Consider the following 16,888-nt stretch of genomic DNA (forward strand, 5'->3'; position numbering starts at 1 on the left):
ATCAGATGAAATCAATCAATCAATCAATTTTATTTATAAAGCCCAATATCACAAATCACAATTTGCCTCACAGGGCTTTACAGCATACGACATCCCTCTGTCCTTATGACCCTCACAGCTGATCAGGAAAAACTCCCCAAAAAAACCCTTTAACGGGGAAAAAAAACGGTAGAAACCTCAGGAAGAGCAACTGAGGAGGGATCCCTCTTCCAGGATGGACAGACGTGCAATAGATGTCGTACAGAACAGATCAGCATGATAAATTAACAGTAATCCACATGACACATTGAGACAGAGAGAGAGAGAGAGAGAGAGAGAGAGATGCAGGACAGACGGTAATGACAGTAGCTTACAACAACATTAATGAAAGTAATAATATTATAATTATAGTTCTGGCTACTGTGGTACAATATGTTGAAAGTATATATTAATATCTGACAGTATACATATGTGACAATAGTCATATGTGTATAATAACAGTAGAAGTATGACTAATGACTAATGATGGCAGCAACAGCAGGAGGCATCTGGCAGGACCACGGCAGCAGCACAACCACACACGTCACGCTGTCCAGGCACCGCTGTGATATGAGTTAATCTGAGAGACAGTGGAGCACAAAGGCTCCGGAGAAGAAGCCGAGTTAGTGACATCCAGAATGGCCGAGTTAGCAAGATGCAGTAATAGAATACGAGAGAGAGAGAGAGAGAGAGAGAAGGAGAGAAGGTGCCCGGTGTATTATAGGGGGTCCTCCGGCAGACTAGGCCTAAGTCAGCCTAACTAGGGGCTGGTACAGGGCAAGCCTGAGCCAGCCCTAACTATAAGCTTTATCAAAGAGGAAAGTCTTAAGTCTAGTCTTAAATGTGGAGACGGTGTCTGCCTCCCGGACCGTAACAGGAAGCTCATAAAATCATTACTGCTAAGGGCTAAAGGAATACAAGGCTCAATAGAGCTTTGACTCTCAGTCAGCCTGGCTACAGTGCTGAAAAGAAACCTGGGGTTATTCTTGTTTTCTTCTATTAATGCTGAGTAATAGTTTGCTCTGGCATTGCGGAGGCCCCTCTTATAAGTTTTGAGACTGTCTGCCCAGATTAAACGAGATTCTTCCAGTTTGGTTAATCGCCAATTCCTTTCACATTTTTGCGATATTTGTTTTAACTTACGGGTTTGAGAGTTATATCAAGGAGCGAACTTTCTTTGCTTTGTTAACTTCTTTTTAAGAGAAGCTACAGAGTCGAGTGTTGTTTGCAGCGAGCCTACGGCGCTATCAACAAAATGATCAATTCGGGAGAGGTTAAAGTTGGTACGGGAAACCTCTGTTACTGAAGGACTTGTTATTGAATTTAACGACAGAGTAATCATTTCCTTAAATTTTGCAACAGCACTATCTGATAAACATCTAGTATAGTAACTGTTGCTGAGTGGCGTGTAATCGAGTAAAAAGAAATCAAAAGTAATCAGATAATGATCCAATAGCGAGGGATTCTGTGGAAAGACTTTTAGGTTATCAATTTCAATTCCATACGTCAGAACTAGATCGAGGGTATGGTTAAAACAGTGAGTGGGTTCATGTACACCCTGACTGAAGCCAATGGAGTCTATTAATGAGATAAACGCGGTAGCCAGGGAGTCATTATCAACGTCGACATGAATGTTAAAATCGCCTACAATAATAACTTTATCTGATTTAAGAACTAAACTGGATAAAAACTCTGAGAATTCAGATACAAATTCAGAATACGGGCCAGGAGCATGGTACACTATAACAAATAAAAGTGGCTGCGAGGTTTTCCAGGTCGGATGTAAAAGACTAAGAACGAGGCTTTCAAATGAATTATAATCTTGTTTAGGTTTAGGGCTGATTAACAGACTAGAATTAAAAATGGCTGCAACTCCCCCTCCTCGGCCGCTGCCTCGAGGAATGTGGGTATTATTATGACTGGGAGGAGTGGATTCATTTAGACTAACATATTCATCTGGACACAGCCAGGTTTCAGTGAGACTGAGTAAATCAATATTATTATCTGATATTAATTCGTTTACTAACACTGCTTTAGACGATAGAGACCTGATATTTAACAGTCCGCATTTAATTCTCCTGTTTTGTCTTTCTGTCACAGAAGAGGTTTTAATTTTTATGAGGTTGTTATGCACAACTCCTCTTTGTTTAATTTTAGATTTAAATAATTTAGGTGGTCGGGGGACAGACACCGTTTGTATAAAACTATGAAAACTATGGCTGGGTAACTGAACTAGAAGCTCAGAGAGGCGTTTAGGACTGCAACTCTGAGTCTTGGTCTCAAGTCTGGGTTGTCAGGGATTTGAATTACTAATAAAATTTGCCAGGTTCCTAGAAATGAGAGCAGCTCCATCCAAAGTGGGATGAATGCCGTCTCTCCTAATAAGACCAGGTTTTCCCCAGAAAGTTTGCCAATTATTAACGAAACCCACATCGTCTGCTGGACACCACCTGGACAGTCAGCGATTAAATGATGACATGCGGCTAAACATGTCATCACTGGTCAGATTTGGGAGGGGTCCAGAGAAAACTACGGAGTCCGACATCGTTTTTGCATATTCACACACCGAGGCAATATTAATTTTAGTGACCTCTGATTGGCGTAACCGGGTGTCATTGCCGCCGACGTGAATAACAATCTTACTGAATCTACGTTTAGCTTTAGCCAGCAGTTTTAAATTTGACTCAATGTCGCCCGCTCTGGCCCCAGGGATACATTTGACTATGGCCGCTGGTGTTGCTAACTTCACGTTCCTCAGAATAGAGCTGCCAATAACCAGAGTTTTATCCTCAGCGGGTGTGTCGCTGAGTGGGGAAAAGCGGTTGGAAACGTGAACAGGCTGGTGGTGAGCCGTGGGCTTCGGCTTGGAGCTGTGCTTCTGGCGAACAGTTACCCAACCTCCCGGCGGCACAGGGGTTACCGGAGGACCACTAGCGGAGGCTATGCTTTGTGGCTCCGCTCCGGCTACAGGGGGCTGGCTAACTACCGCAGCTACCGAGTGATTTTCCATGGTGCGGAGCCGCGCTTCTAATTCACTGAGCCTCACCTCCAACGCAGCAAATAAGCTACACTTGTTACAATTACCACTGTCGCTAAAGGAGGCAGAGGCATAACTGAACATTTGGCACACCGAGCAAGAAAGAGCAGAGGGAGAAGCCATCGCTAACTGTTAAGCTAATGTAGCTACCAAGGCTAGTAACGTGCAAACAACAGCTAAGAGATTAGCGAGAAAGTCGTAGAAAGGAGGAGAGCTATAAGTGTTTAAACAGAACTAGTGTGGGTTAAGACTTGAAGTAGATGAATGATAGAAACTTGTTTCTGAGTGCTTCTTGTCAAAAGTAACAGCCTAAAGCAACTGAAGTCAGAAAGCAGAAAGCAGGCTAGTAGAATTCACCAGAGCAGTACAGAGACGCTGTCGCAGAAACACCGGAAATGACACAACTCGCTTACTGCAATACGTCAGCACGTCAGAGCAGTTTTGTTCTTGGTGAAAGTGCCCTTTTCATTGCTGAATGAGCACTGCTGGTGCTGGGGACGGTGTTGGGGTCCGACGCACTGCTGGGGATGACCGTAAGGTCGAGGACAAGCATATTTACGCTTGTTGGTGAGGTCGGGGCTGTGGCTGATTAGATGAGATAGTCTTAATTTCCGGAGGGGAAAATGTTTGGTCCAACATTATAATGTGTTTATCTCTGTTATGATTTTCTAAGACTACGCGATGTTAGTTATATGTTCTTGTTCCTATAAATCATACCACAGACAGTTCAGTGTCACAGCAGCTGATAAATTGCGATTTTTTGTCTCCCTTTCCATCCATTTGTTCTCCGACCGTCTTCACTTCAGTCCACACGTTCCAGTGTGCACATGGCTACTTTATATGGTAATTTATTCAGGTGCTAATTTGTATTGACCATATATGGTTGTGTTTGGGCGTGCAGAGGGCGGGATATGAGGCGTGTTCACGTGCACTTCTCTGGGTTCAGGTGTCATTTATCAATGGAAATTGCACATAGATGTGCGTACGCACAGTTTGATATATCTGAAAAGGGTCTATATTTTTTGGGTGTACACCATTTTCGGCATTTCGGCATACATTCAATTTTAGTGTCGGTTTTACTCCCTCTTTGATAAATTAGGCCCCTGGTGGAGGAGTCAGGGAGAAATGCACAGACTGCTTCGTGCTGGAAGTGCTGTGGTCGGACTAACGGGTGGTTGGACTACTGCGTATGAAATCCGATGGTTGGAATAATGGCATTAAAATGGTCAGATTAATGGGCGGTCAACATTATGGGACTAAACGATAAAACTTGCCGTAGACCTACATGGTCGGATTAGCGGGTAGTTGGAGTTATGGGTAGTCGGTCCTATGGATGGTCGCACTAACGCCTGGTCCCCCTACCCAGTCGGGGGAATACCTTTTCAGACCATATCAGGTACCCTTAATTTAAGATTTTGACTTGTTTTGGTAATATTCCCTCTTGTAGAAGGATTTCTTGATTATATTTATTGTGCTACAGTAAGACTGAACAGTTCAATAGCTGGACTGGCTTCTGACAGCTGTATGTCTAGCAACGGAACAGAAATACACATACAGTTTCCTTAAGTTTAAGTTTATTCACTTTATTAATCCCCCTGAGGGGAAATTCAATGTTTTCACTCTTGCTTGTCAATTACACACAGGTCTGAACACACACACATGCACAAACAGGACCTATACATGCACAAAGTGGAGAGATGTCAGAGTGAGGGGGCTGGCGCCCCGAGCGGTTGGGGGGTTCGGTGCCTTGCTCAGGGGCACCTTGGCAGTGCCCAGGAGGTGAACTGGCACCTCTCCAGCCACCAGTTCATGCTCCATAATTTGGTCTGGGCGGGGACTCGAACAGGCGACCCTCCGGTTCCCAACCCAAGTCCCTATGGACTGAGCTACTGCTGCAACTAGTGACCTGATTAAAAAGGCCTTTCTTTAATACCGCTGGTCAACACCAGATGGTGACATTTCTCATGTATTTAAATGAGTAACTAAAAATGGTTCCAACATTCTTCTTCTTCTTCTTTGGGCTGCTCCCTTTCTCGCCACAGCCAATCATCTGCCTCCATCTAACCCTATCCTCTGCATCCTCTGTTCTCACACCAGCTGACTTCATGTCCTCTCTCACTACATCCATAAATCTTTGGTCTTCCTCTTGGCCTCTCGCCTGGCAGTTCCAACCTCAGCATCCTTGTCCCGATATATTCACTGTCCCTCCTCTGAACATGTCCAACATATCTAACATGAGCTGTCCCTCTGATGTCCTCATTCCTGATCCTCTCCATCCTCGTCACTCCCAAAGAGAACCTCAACATCTTCATCTCTGCCTCCTGTCTTCTCCTCAGTGCCACTGTCTCTAAACCAGACAACATGGCTGCTCTCACCACCGTCTTGTTCACTTTTCCCTTTAATCTTGCTGCTACTCTTCTATCACACGTCACACCTGACACTTATCTTCACCCGTTCCAACCTGCTTGCACACGTTTCTTCACCTCTTCTCCACACTCTCTGTTGCTCTGGACGGTTGACCCTCAGTACTTAACATCCTCCACCTTCTTTATTTCTACTTCCTGTAACCTCACCGTTCCGCTTTGGTCCTTCTCATCCGCACACATGTATTCTGTCTCGCTATGACTAACCTTCATTCCTCTCCTTTCCAGGACACACCTCCACCTCTCTAGATTTTCCTCCACCTGCTCCCTGCTCTCACTACAGGTCACAGTGTCATCTGCAAACATCATAGGCCATGGAGGTTCCTGTCTGACCTCATCGAATCTATCGTCTAAAATCAAAACACACTGAAAGCATGCCGATTATGAGAAAGACACCGGCTGCAGCAGTGAAAAGAAAACATAGTAGGCTAGGCTAAGTAAAAAGCACATTTAGGCTTAATGGTTCGATTTTTAGCCCCACTAAATATAAGGAAACCATTGCTTGCTTTGTAGCATACAGAGAAGTAATAACGTGTCGAACAGTCGGAGCTGTTCCTGCTGAAATCTGACCTGGTTTAGGCCAGCCATAGTCAATGCAGGCTTTTTGTTTACATCTGAGATGATGCTGCACCATCTTGTGGCCGTAAACCCTTTGGTTTATGCAACGTTGAAAAAAGTGGAAAAGTAAATTATACAAAAATAATGAATGAATGAAAAATGTAAGGTGTTTGGTATTCAAGCTCTGGCCTAATGTTTCATTATCGTTTGGCTTCGGCAGAGAAATTTCATGTTAGTGCATCCCTACATAACGGTTAGCTCTATCGCACAGTAGCCTACTACATGGGGACCTCAGGTGATTTATAATAATTTTGAAGGTCATCTGTGATCTTAATCCCAGTGAATCGGCCATGTCCAGTCCACAATTACAACTATACTGTGAAAGAGTTAAATAAAAGACAACATACACAGACCCATTATGATTTATTGTTTAGCCCCATCAACATCCTCAAAGCAAATACTGCATCTGCACTACTTTTTCTTGGCATGAAACCACACTGCTGCTCACAGACGCTCACCTCTGCTCTTAGTCTAGCTTCCACTTCTCTTTCCCGCAGCTTCATTGTATGGCTCATCAGCTTTATCCCTCTGTAGTTGCCACAACTCTGCATGTCTCCCTTGTTCTTAAAATCAGCACCAGCACATTCCTCCTCCATCCCTCAGGCCTCCTCTCACTCTCTAAGATCCTGTTGAAAAACCTAATCAGAAACTCTACTGCCACCTCTCCTCAACACTTCCACACTTCCACAGGTAACTCTCTTATAAGTCACCATATGTTCCTGCATCTTCTGGAAGAAAGTTTTCACTGCAGCTATTTCCATCCTTTTTGCAAAGTCTACCACCATGTGTCCTTCTGCGTCCTTCTATCCTGGATGCCAAACCTCCTCATCACCTCCTCATCACCTCTGTTCCCTGCCCCAACATGTCCATTGAAGTCTGCACCAATCACCACTCTCTCACCTCTCGGGATATTCTGCATCACTTCATCTAACTCACTGCAGAATTTCTCCTTCTCCTCTAACTCACATCCTACCTGTGAGGCGTAACCACTACACCTTCAGTTTCTAGCTTCAGACTCATCACCCTCTCTGACACTCTTTTCACCTCCACAACATTCCTAACAAACTCCTCCTTCAGGATAACTCCTACTCCGTTTCTCTTCCCATCCACACCATGATAAAACAGTTTGAACCCTGCTCCTAAGCGTCTGGCCTTGCTACCATTCACCTGGTCTCCTGAACACACAGTATATCCACCTTCCTCCTCTGCATCATGTCAGCCACCTCTCTAGCTCTCCCTGTCATAGTCCCAACATTCAAAGTCCCTACTCTCAGTTCTGGACTCTTGCCTTTCCTCTTCCCTCTCTGCCTATGGACACGCTTTCCTCCTCTCCCTTGACTAACAGTTGTCCAGTTTCCACCAGCACCCTGTAGGTCAACAGCACTGATGGTGATCGTTGTTAACCCGGGCCTCGACCGATCCGGTATGGAAGACATATTCGTGATTCGCATGTTTAATTTAGCATAGGTTTGAGGTCAGATGCCCTTCCTGACACAACCCTCTGCATTCTTCTTCTTCTTGTGCTGACTGTGGTCACGTGATTTTCATTGTGCTGCTTTTGTCTGAGTTCGTGGGTCCTTGGGTAGCTTCAGTCTGCTCAGTGACGTCATCAAAAGTAGGCATGTTTCCCTGTTCCCATCCCTGGTTTTTTAAATAGGCACGTGTTTTAGTGAACCCGACGTTGATGTGATGAAGTATTAAATCAGGGGATCTTATTACTTTTCAAGTATAACAACATTCAGGCCACCATATTTATTGCCCCATATCATGCACAGCTATCATCCTGTCACTAAGATTCTTTTACATTGGCAATCGTTTGCGTCACAGATTTCTTCTTTGATACTAGAGCTAAGTTATAGAGCTAGCTACAGGTGAAGTTGTGGCAGTCACCGGGGAAAACAATTTATTTGTTTAAGAAGGGACAGTGTACATCAATGAACATTCCTTTTAAAGAAAAAGAAAAAAGAAAATGTAGATGCACCCAATTGCAGCCAAGGGCTGATTTACATTAGTAGTCCCCCTGCCAGATGTTTGTCAGCATAGTTCCTAAAAAATAACAAAAAATCAATACAGTACACATAAAATATGCAGTTACAAAATATAAAATACATTAAAACACATAACAGTCTTATTGTCATAGTATAAAGTCGCCCAGTGACACATAGCATTGCACACTTCATGTTGCCTCCAGTGCCTTAAGTATGTGTAAGCTTCACGCCTTGTTTCTGAGTGCAACCAAGTAACAAGCAGACGGGGGAGAAGGGGCTGTAAGCGCTGTGTGGATAGAGTGTGAGCCTGTAGCAATAGGTCCGTTTCCACCGCAGGAACTTCGGGGTAATTTTACGGGGCCGTTGGTGCGTGTCTCCACCGCAGGAACCACCCCCGAGGGACAGAATTCCAGAACTTTTACGGGGGCTAAACAAGTCCCTGCCTCGGGGTAGGTACTCAGAACGGCCCCGAAAGACTCCTGGCTGGGGCTTGGGGATTACTTGGTGCTGATTGGATATACTCAGACAGTGTTGCTCAGAAAGCAACAAAATAGCCGGCATTTTTAAAACTCAGCAGACGAGGGTTAGCTTGTTCATATAGCTTCCGCCACCATGTAAAAAAAACTCACTAAATGGCCTGTGAAAAAAATATATTTTCCAGCGGATATCTTAGATACAACATGATTGAGCTAGCAAAGCAGTTTTGTGTTGCTATGTGTGACATTTATTCAGTTTTGGGAAATCACGATGTCTAGAAAGCATCAGCTGACAGGGACAGCTAACACTAACAGCAAAGCTAACATCAGGACGTCATCTGTTAAAAGCCTCCCATTGTCGGATACGACATGAAACTACTCCAGTTAGCTCAATCATGTTGTAACTAAGACATCCGCTGGAAAAAATATTTTTTTCACAGGCCACTTCGTGAGTTATTACAGACACAGCTATCGGCCCCGGTCAAAATGGTCGTGCAACGATTACGTCACATCCAGAGCCTGTAACTTTACAGGAACCTTCCTCCGACTCCGCTCTCTCAGTGGAGACACGGCGGTTGAGAGGGCCGAACGAGAGGACGTTCCTGTAGTAGTTCCTGCCCCTTAAATAGTACCAGGAACTTCTTCAGTGGAAACGGGCCTATTGCAGAGTCCAGTACATGGTTCTTGTTGTAGTTGTGATCAATTGTGATAGATGACAGTAGTAGACAGTGTTGGGTAAGGGTTACTTTAAAAGTAATCAAAGTACGTTACTGTGTTACTTTTTAAAAAAGTAACCAGTTACTTTACTGCGTTACTCCCTGAGAAAAGTAACTCAAGCACTTTTAAAGTACCTTTGAATATTCTATATTTCCTATTGGCCAATGGACCACAGGGCGCTAATCCTACATTTTTTTGTCTCCAAAATTAAAGTTATGGACCACTTGCCCTTCACTGAGATCCAGTTCTCCCATCACAGCCGTCACTTTGACCAGTAGAAACACAGAACGATCTGCTGCCGTAGACAACTGTATGACAACAACACCCCAGCGTTTTTAATATTTCCTCTAGGGATGTTACCACAGAGTAAAAGGGGGAAATGATGATGTGAAACAGCAGAGGCACTTTGTCAACCCGCTGAGTTAACGTTACTGTCATTAGCATCAAGCTAGCAAACAATGGTACATCCTCACGGTCGGACATAAAGTAATAACATTAACTAATAGCGGCGGGGCTTTTACTCACCACAACTGCAGAGGCTCCCAGCTTCATTTGAAACAGACTACATTATAGACGGTCCGTTATTTATTAATCCCTCTGTGTGTTTATACAGTACAGGCCAAAAGTTTGGACACACCTTCTCATTCAATGCATTTTCTTTATTTTCATGACTATTTACATTGTAGATTCTCACTGAAGGCATCAAAACTATGAATGAACACATGTGGAGTTATGTACTTAACAAAAAAAGGTGAAATAACTGAAAACATGTTTTATATTCTAGTTTCTTCAAAATAGCCACCCTTTGCTCTGATTACTGCTTTGCACACTCTTGGCATTCTCTCCATGAGCTTCAAGAGGTAGTCACCTGAAATGGTTTCCACTTCACAGGTGTGCCTTATCAGGGTTAATTAGTGGAATTTCTTGCTTTATCAATGGGGTTAGGACCATCAGTTGTGTTGTGCAGAAGTCAGGTTAATACACAGCCGACAGCCCTATTGGACAACTGTTAAAATTCATATTATGGCAAGAACCAATCAGCTAACTAAAGAAAAGCCAGTGACCATCATTACTTTAAGAAATGAAGGTCAGTCAGTCCGGAAAATTGCAAAAACTTTAAATGTGTCCCCAAGTGGAGTCGCAAAAACCATCAAGCGCTACAACCAAACTGGCACACATGAGGACCGACCCAGGAAAGGAAGACCAAGAGTCACCTCTGCTTCTGAGGATAAGTTCATCCGAGTCACCAGCCTCAGAAATGGCAAGTTAACAGCAGCTCAGATCAGAGACCAGATGAATGCCACACAGAGTTCTAGCAGCAGACCCATCTCTAGAACAACTGTTAAGAGGAGACTGCGCCAATCAGGCCTTCATGGTCAAATAGCTGCTAGGAAACCACTGCTAAGGAGAGGCAACAAGCAGAAGAGATTTGTTTGGGCCAAGAAACACAAGGAATGGACATTAGACCAGTGGAAATCTGTGCTTTGGTCTGATGAGTCCAAATTTGAGATCTTTGGTTCCAACCGCCGTGTCTTTGTGAGACGCAGAAAAGGTGAATGGATGGATTCCACATACCTGGTTCCCACTGTGAAGTATGGTGGAGGAGGTGTGATGGTGTGGGGGTGTTTTGCTGGTGACACTGTTGGGGATTTATTCAAAATTGAAGGCACACCGAACCAGCATGGCTACCACAGCATCCTGCAGCGACATGCCATCCCATCCGGTTTGCATTTAGTTGGACGATCATTTATTTTTCAACAGGACAATGACCCCAAACACACCTCCAGGCTGTGTAAGGGCTATTTGACCAAGAAGGAGAGTGATGGAGTGCTGCGGCAGATGACCTGGCCTCCACAGTCACTGGACCTGAACCCAATCGAGATGGTTTGGGGTGAGCTGGACCGCAGAGTGAAGGCAAAGGGGCCAACAAGTGCTAAACACCTCTGGGAACTCCTTCAAGACTGTTGGAAAACCATTTCAGGTGACTACCTCTTGAAGCTCATGGAGACAATGCCAAGAGTGTGCAAAGCAGTAATCAGAGCAAAGGGTGGCTATTTTGAAGAAACTAGAATATAAAACATGTTTTCAGTTATTTCACCTTTTTTTGTTAAGTACATAACTCCACATGTGTTCATTCATAGTTTTGATGCCTTCAGTGAGAATCTACAATGTAAATAGTCATGAAAATAAAGAAAACGCATTGAATGAGAAGGTGTGTCCAAACTTTTGGCCTGTACTGTATATTTGCTTTTTATCCGCTCCGTTGTCTTTATAAAGTTAACATATCGCACTGTCATTTCAAACTCAACACTTGTTTCAAATTAAAAGCCCCTTATAACCTCGGCTGAGAGAATCCCTCCATTTTCTAAATAGGCTTTTATTCTGAAACATTTGTCAGAACTTCCTGTGGAAGATAAAGTAGCTTGACAGTTTACGTGTGGTGCTTCAAATGTAGCTCCTGCCATCTGCTGACGCTTTTAGGTGACTACATAATGCAAGTCCTGAGTCTGAAATATGTCTGTCAATGAGTCCTATTCCACCTATTTAGACTCCACCGTAGACAACGGCAGCATTTCTCCGACCACGTAGCGAGCCACAAGCTCTGTGGCTTCTTTCAGACTGATAGGTTTAACGTCATCTCTGTTATTAGAACCAAACGTCAGGGCTGACGTTGACGTTGACTGCTCCGTTGCTGTTTCGGAGCTGAAGGACCAGTGTTCTAAAAGTAACGGAAGTAACTGATGTCTTCTTTGAAAATGTACTTAAGTATTTGATTACTCAAACAGCAAACTAACGCGTTAGGTTACTCATTACTGCAAAAAGTAATCAAAGTACTCTAACGCATTACTTTGTAATGCGTTATACCAACTCTGGTAGTAGATGTAAGGACAGTTTAAGTGCTGGAATAAGGGAGAACAATAGAAGTTAAAGTGCTGTAGAGCTGATTTCCAAGTGCTGTCAGTTACATTGCAAAGTACATGGTAAACAAATAAGCCCGAAACAAAAGAGAGATAAATAATAACAAATAAATAGGAGAGAAAAAAAAGAAGAGGAATAAATAAATGAATGAATAATAAGCAGCCAGGGGAAAAGGGACTGTTTGAGGTGTGTAGGTGGAGTGTAAAACTGCAACAATGCAAAGTCCAGCTCATAGTTCTTGTTGTAGTTGTGATCACTTTTATTTATAAAGCCCAATATCACAAATCACAATTTGCCTCACAGGGCTTTACAGCATACGACATCCCTCTGTCCTTATGACCCTCACAGCTGATCAGGAAAAACTCCCCAAAAAAACCCTTTAACGGGGAAAAAAAAAACGGTAGAAACCTCAGGAAGAGCAACTGAGGAGGGATCCCTCTTCCAGGACGGACAGACGTGCAATAGATGTCGTACAGAACAGATCAGCATAATAAATTAACAGTAATCCATATGACACAATGAGACAGAGAGAGAGAGAGAGAGAGAGAGAGAGAGATGCAGGTAATGACAGTAGGTTACAACAACATTAATGAAAGTAATAATATTATAGTTATAGTTCTGGCTACTGTGGTACAATATGTTGAAAGTATGTATTAATATCTGGCAGTATACATGTGTGACAATAGTCATATGTGTATAATAACAGTAGAAGTATGACTAATGACTAATGATGGCAGCAGCAGCAGCAGGAGGCATCTGGCAGGACCACGGCAGCAGCACAACCACACACGTCACGCTGTCCAGGCACCGCTGTGATATGAGTTAATCTGAGAGACAGTGGAGCACAAAGGCTCCGGAGAAGAAGCCGAGTTAGTGACATCCAGAATGGCCGAGTTAGCAAGATGCAGTAATAGAATACGAGAGAGAGAAGGTCAAAAACATTTATAAGCAGCTGGTCATTTTTCCCTTCTTTGTTGATCTCTCCTACTGTCAGTAATACAGACTGTACCTTCACTGTCAGTGATACAGACTGTACCTTCACAGCTGTCAGTGATACAGACTGTACCTTCACTGTCAGTGATACAGACTGTACCTTCACAGCTGTCAGTGATACAGACTGTACCTTCACTGTCAGTGATACAGACTGTACCTTCACAGCTGTCAGTGATACAGACTGTACCTTCACTGTCAGTGATACAGACTGTACCTTCACTGTCAGTGATACAGACTGTACCTTCACAGCTGTCAGTGATACAAACTGTACCCTCACTGTCAGTGATACAGACTGTACCTTCACAGCTGTCAGTGATACAAACTGTACCCTCACTGTCAGTGATACAGACTGTACCTTCACAGCTGTCAGTATTACAGACTGTACCTTCACTGTCAGTGATACAGACTGTACCTTCACAGCTGTCAGTGATACAGACTGTACCTTCACATCTGTCAGTGATACAGACTGTACCTTCACTGTCAGTGATACAGACTGTACCTTCACAGCTGTCAGTGATACAGACTGTACCTTCACAGCTGTCAGTGATACAGACTGTACCCTCACTGTCAGTGATACAGACTGTACCTTCACAGCTGTCAGTGATACAGACTGTACCCTCACTGTCAGTGATACAGACTGTACCCTCACTGTCAGTGATACAGACTGTACCTTCACAGCCGTCAGTATTACAGACTGTACCTTCACTGTCAGTGATACAGACTGTACCTTCACTGTCAGTGATACAGACTGTACCTTCACAGCTGTCAGTGATACAGACTGTACCCTCACTGTCAGTGATACAGACTGTACCTTCACTGTCAGTGATACACACTGTACCTTCACTGTCAGTGATACACACTGTACTTTCACTGTCAGTGATACAGACTCTACCTTCACAGCTGTCAGTGATACAGACTGTACCTTTACTGTCAGTGATACAGACTGTACCTTCACAGCTGTCAGTGATACAGACTGTACCTTCACATCTGTCAGTGATACAGACTGTACCTTTACTGTCAGTGATGCAGACTGTACCTTCACAGCTGTCAGTGATACAGACTGAACCTTCACAGCTGGCAGTGATACAGACTGTACCTTCACATCTGGCAGTGATACAGACTGTACCTTCACTGTCAGTGATACAGACTGTACCTTCACAGCTGTCAGTGATACAGACTGAACCTTCACAGCTGGCAGTGATACAGACTGTACCTTCACAGCTGTCAGTGATACAGACTGTACCTTTACTGTCAGTGATACAGACTGTACCTTCACAGCTGTCAGTGATACAGACTGTACCTTCACATCTGTCAGTGATACAGACTGTACCTTCACATCTGTCAGTGATACAGACTGTACCTTCACAGCTGTCAGTGATACAGACTGTACCTTCACTGTCAGTGATACAGACTGTACCTTCACAGCTGTCAGTGATACAGACTGTACCTTCACTGTCAGTGATACAGACTGTACCTTCACAGCTGTCAGTGATACAGACTGTACCTTCACTGTCAGTGATACAGACTGTACCTTCACAGCTGTCAGTGATACAGACTGTACCTTCACATCTGTCAGTGATACAGACTGTACCTTTACTGTCAGTGATGCAGACTGTACCTTCACAGCTGTCAGTGATACAGACTGAACCTTCACTGTCAGTGATAAAGACTGTACTTTTACTGTCAGTGATACAGACTGTACTTTCACTGTCAGTGATACAGACTGTACTTTCACTGTCAGTGACAAAGACTGTACCTTTACTGTCAGTGATACAGACTGTACCTTCACAGTAAAGTATGTATACATATATATATATATATACATATATATATATATATATATATATATATACATATATATATATATATATATATATACATCCTTTATAATAACAACAAAAAAGGAGCACAGGGTTTGATCAAGGCGTAGGCTGTTATACATGGTGTTTTGTTATACAAAATCGTACATCAAACTTACAAGTGCGACCTGGAATGTCCGAACACTCATGGACATGCATGCTACCCATGATGATACCTGTCGCCCCCATAGAAGAACAGCGTTGGTTGCACACGAGCTCCGCAGATACAACATGGACATTGCAGCACTTAGTACAATCACGCTACCATGGTGAAGACTCTTTAAAAGAGACGGGAGAAGGCTACACCTTCTTCTGGAAAGGTCTTCCAGAAGGCTCCCGACGTCTCCGTGGTGTCGGTTTTGCTGTGCGGTCAAGCCTACTGCAAAAAATCACAGAATCCCCAGTTGGCATCAGTGAAAGGCTGATGACCTGGCGTGTTCCCCTTACTAACAGTTGCTATGCCATCCTCATCAGTGCTTATGCTCCAACACTGGATGCTGATCCTGAGAGCAAGGAAGTCTTCTATGCCTCCCTGCACTCCGCCATCAGTGAAACAGCATCCACTGACAAGCTCATTCTTCTTGGAGACTTCAACGCAAGGGTGGGCTCGGACAGTGGACTTTGGAAGGATGTGCTTGGTCAGCATGGTTTTGGCAAGATGAATGAGAATGGTCTCCGTCTCCTCACTCTTTGCTCTGAAAATCAACTGGTCATCACAAACACCCTGTTCCAACTAAAGAACAAATTCAAGATCCCTTGGCAACACCCCCGCTTTAAACACTGGCACCTCCTGGACTACATCATTGTCCGCCAAGCTGACAGGAAGGAGGTGCGAGTCACTAGGGCCATGCGTGGAGCTGACTGTTGGACAGACCATCGATTGATCAGAGCTAAACTGAACCTGGAACTCCGTCCTCCATTATGAAAAACAGCTCCATGTCGGAAGTTCAACTATGATGCACTGAAGTCCACCGATACCATCTACCAGCTAAGGGAGCAGATTGCAAACCAGCTGTCTTGCATCCCAGAGACACCAACTGGCAGCAACATTAGCTCCACCTGGAGTAGCCTGCGTACTGCCATTCACCAAGCGGCAGTAGAATCTATAGGGTACACCACACGGAGACTTCAAGACTGGTTTGACAGCAGTGTATCAGGTATTGACCAGCTTCTTCTGGCAAAGCACAGGGCGCTTGCAGCTTACCTGTCCAACCCTCAATCCACCTCACTGAAGGCTCATTATAACACCATCAGGGCCAAAACCCAGCGTACCCTCCGAGCCATGGGGAATGACTGGTAGTTGAAAAAAGCTAGCAAAATACAACATCACGCTGACACCAACAACACGCATGGATTCTATGACACCATCAAGTCTATCTATGGCCCACAGAGGAAGAATTTAGCACCGGTCAGATCAGCGGATGGCTCCACCCTCCTCAAGGACAAACAGCAGATCCTGGACAGATGGGCGGAGCACTTCAAAACCCTCCTGGACCCTTCCAACCTGCCTGCCCCCTGTCAGCCACTTGGACTCCGCTCCCCGGCCTTGATGGGATCCCCGCAGAATTATTAAAACATGGTGGATACCTCCTTACCCACAGATTAGTCCAACTGATCACTGCTATCTGGTCTTGCGAAGTTATCCCACAAGATTGGATGCAAAAATTATAACAATCTTTAAACACAAAGGCGACAGAGCAGACTGCGGGAACAACAGAGGCATATCCCTCTTGTCAGTGGCTGGGAAGGTGCTAGCTCTGATTATGCTACTTCGACTAGCATCCCACGCTGAGAGCATTCTGCCCGAATCCCAGTGTGGTTTTAGGCGTGATCGAAGCAC

The sequence above is a fragment of the Epinephelus lanceolatus genome, chromosome 16, assembly GCF_041903045.1.
Source record: "Epinephelus lanceolatus isolate andai-2023 chromosome 16, ASM4190304v1, whole genome shotgun sequence".
Lineage (NCBI taxonomy): Eukaryota > Metazoa > Chordata > Actinopteri > Perciformes > Serranidae > Epinephelus > Epinephelus lanceolatus.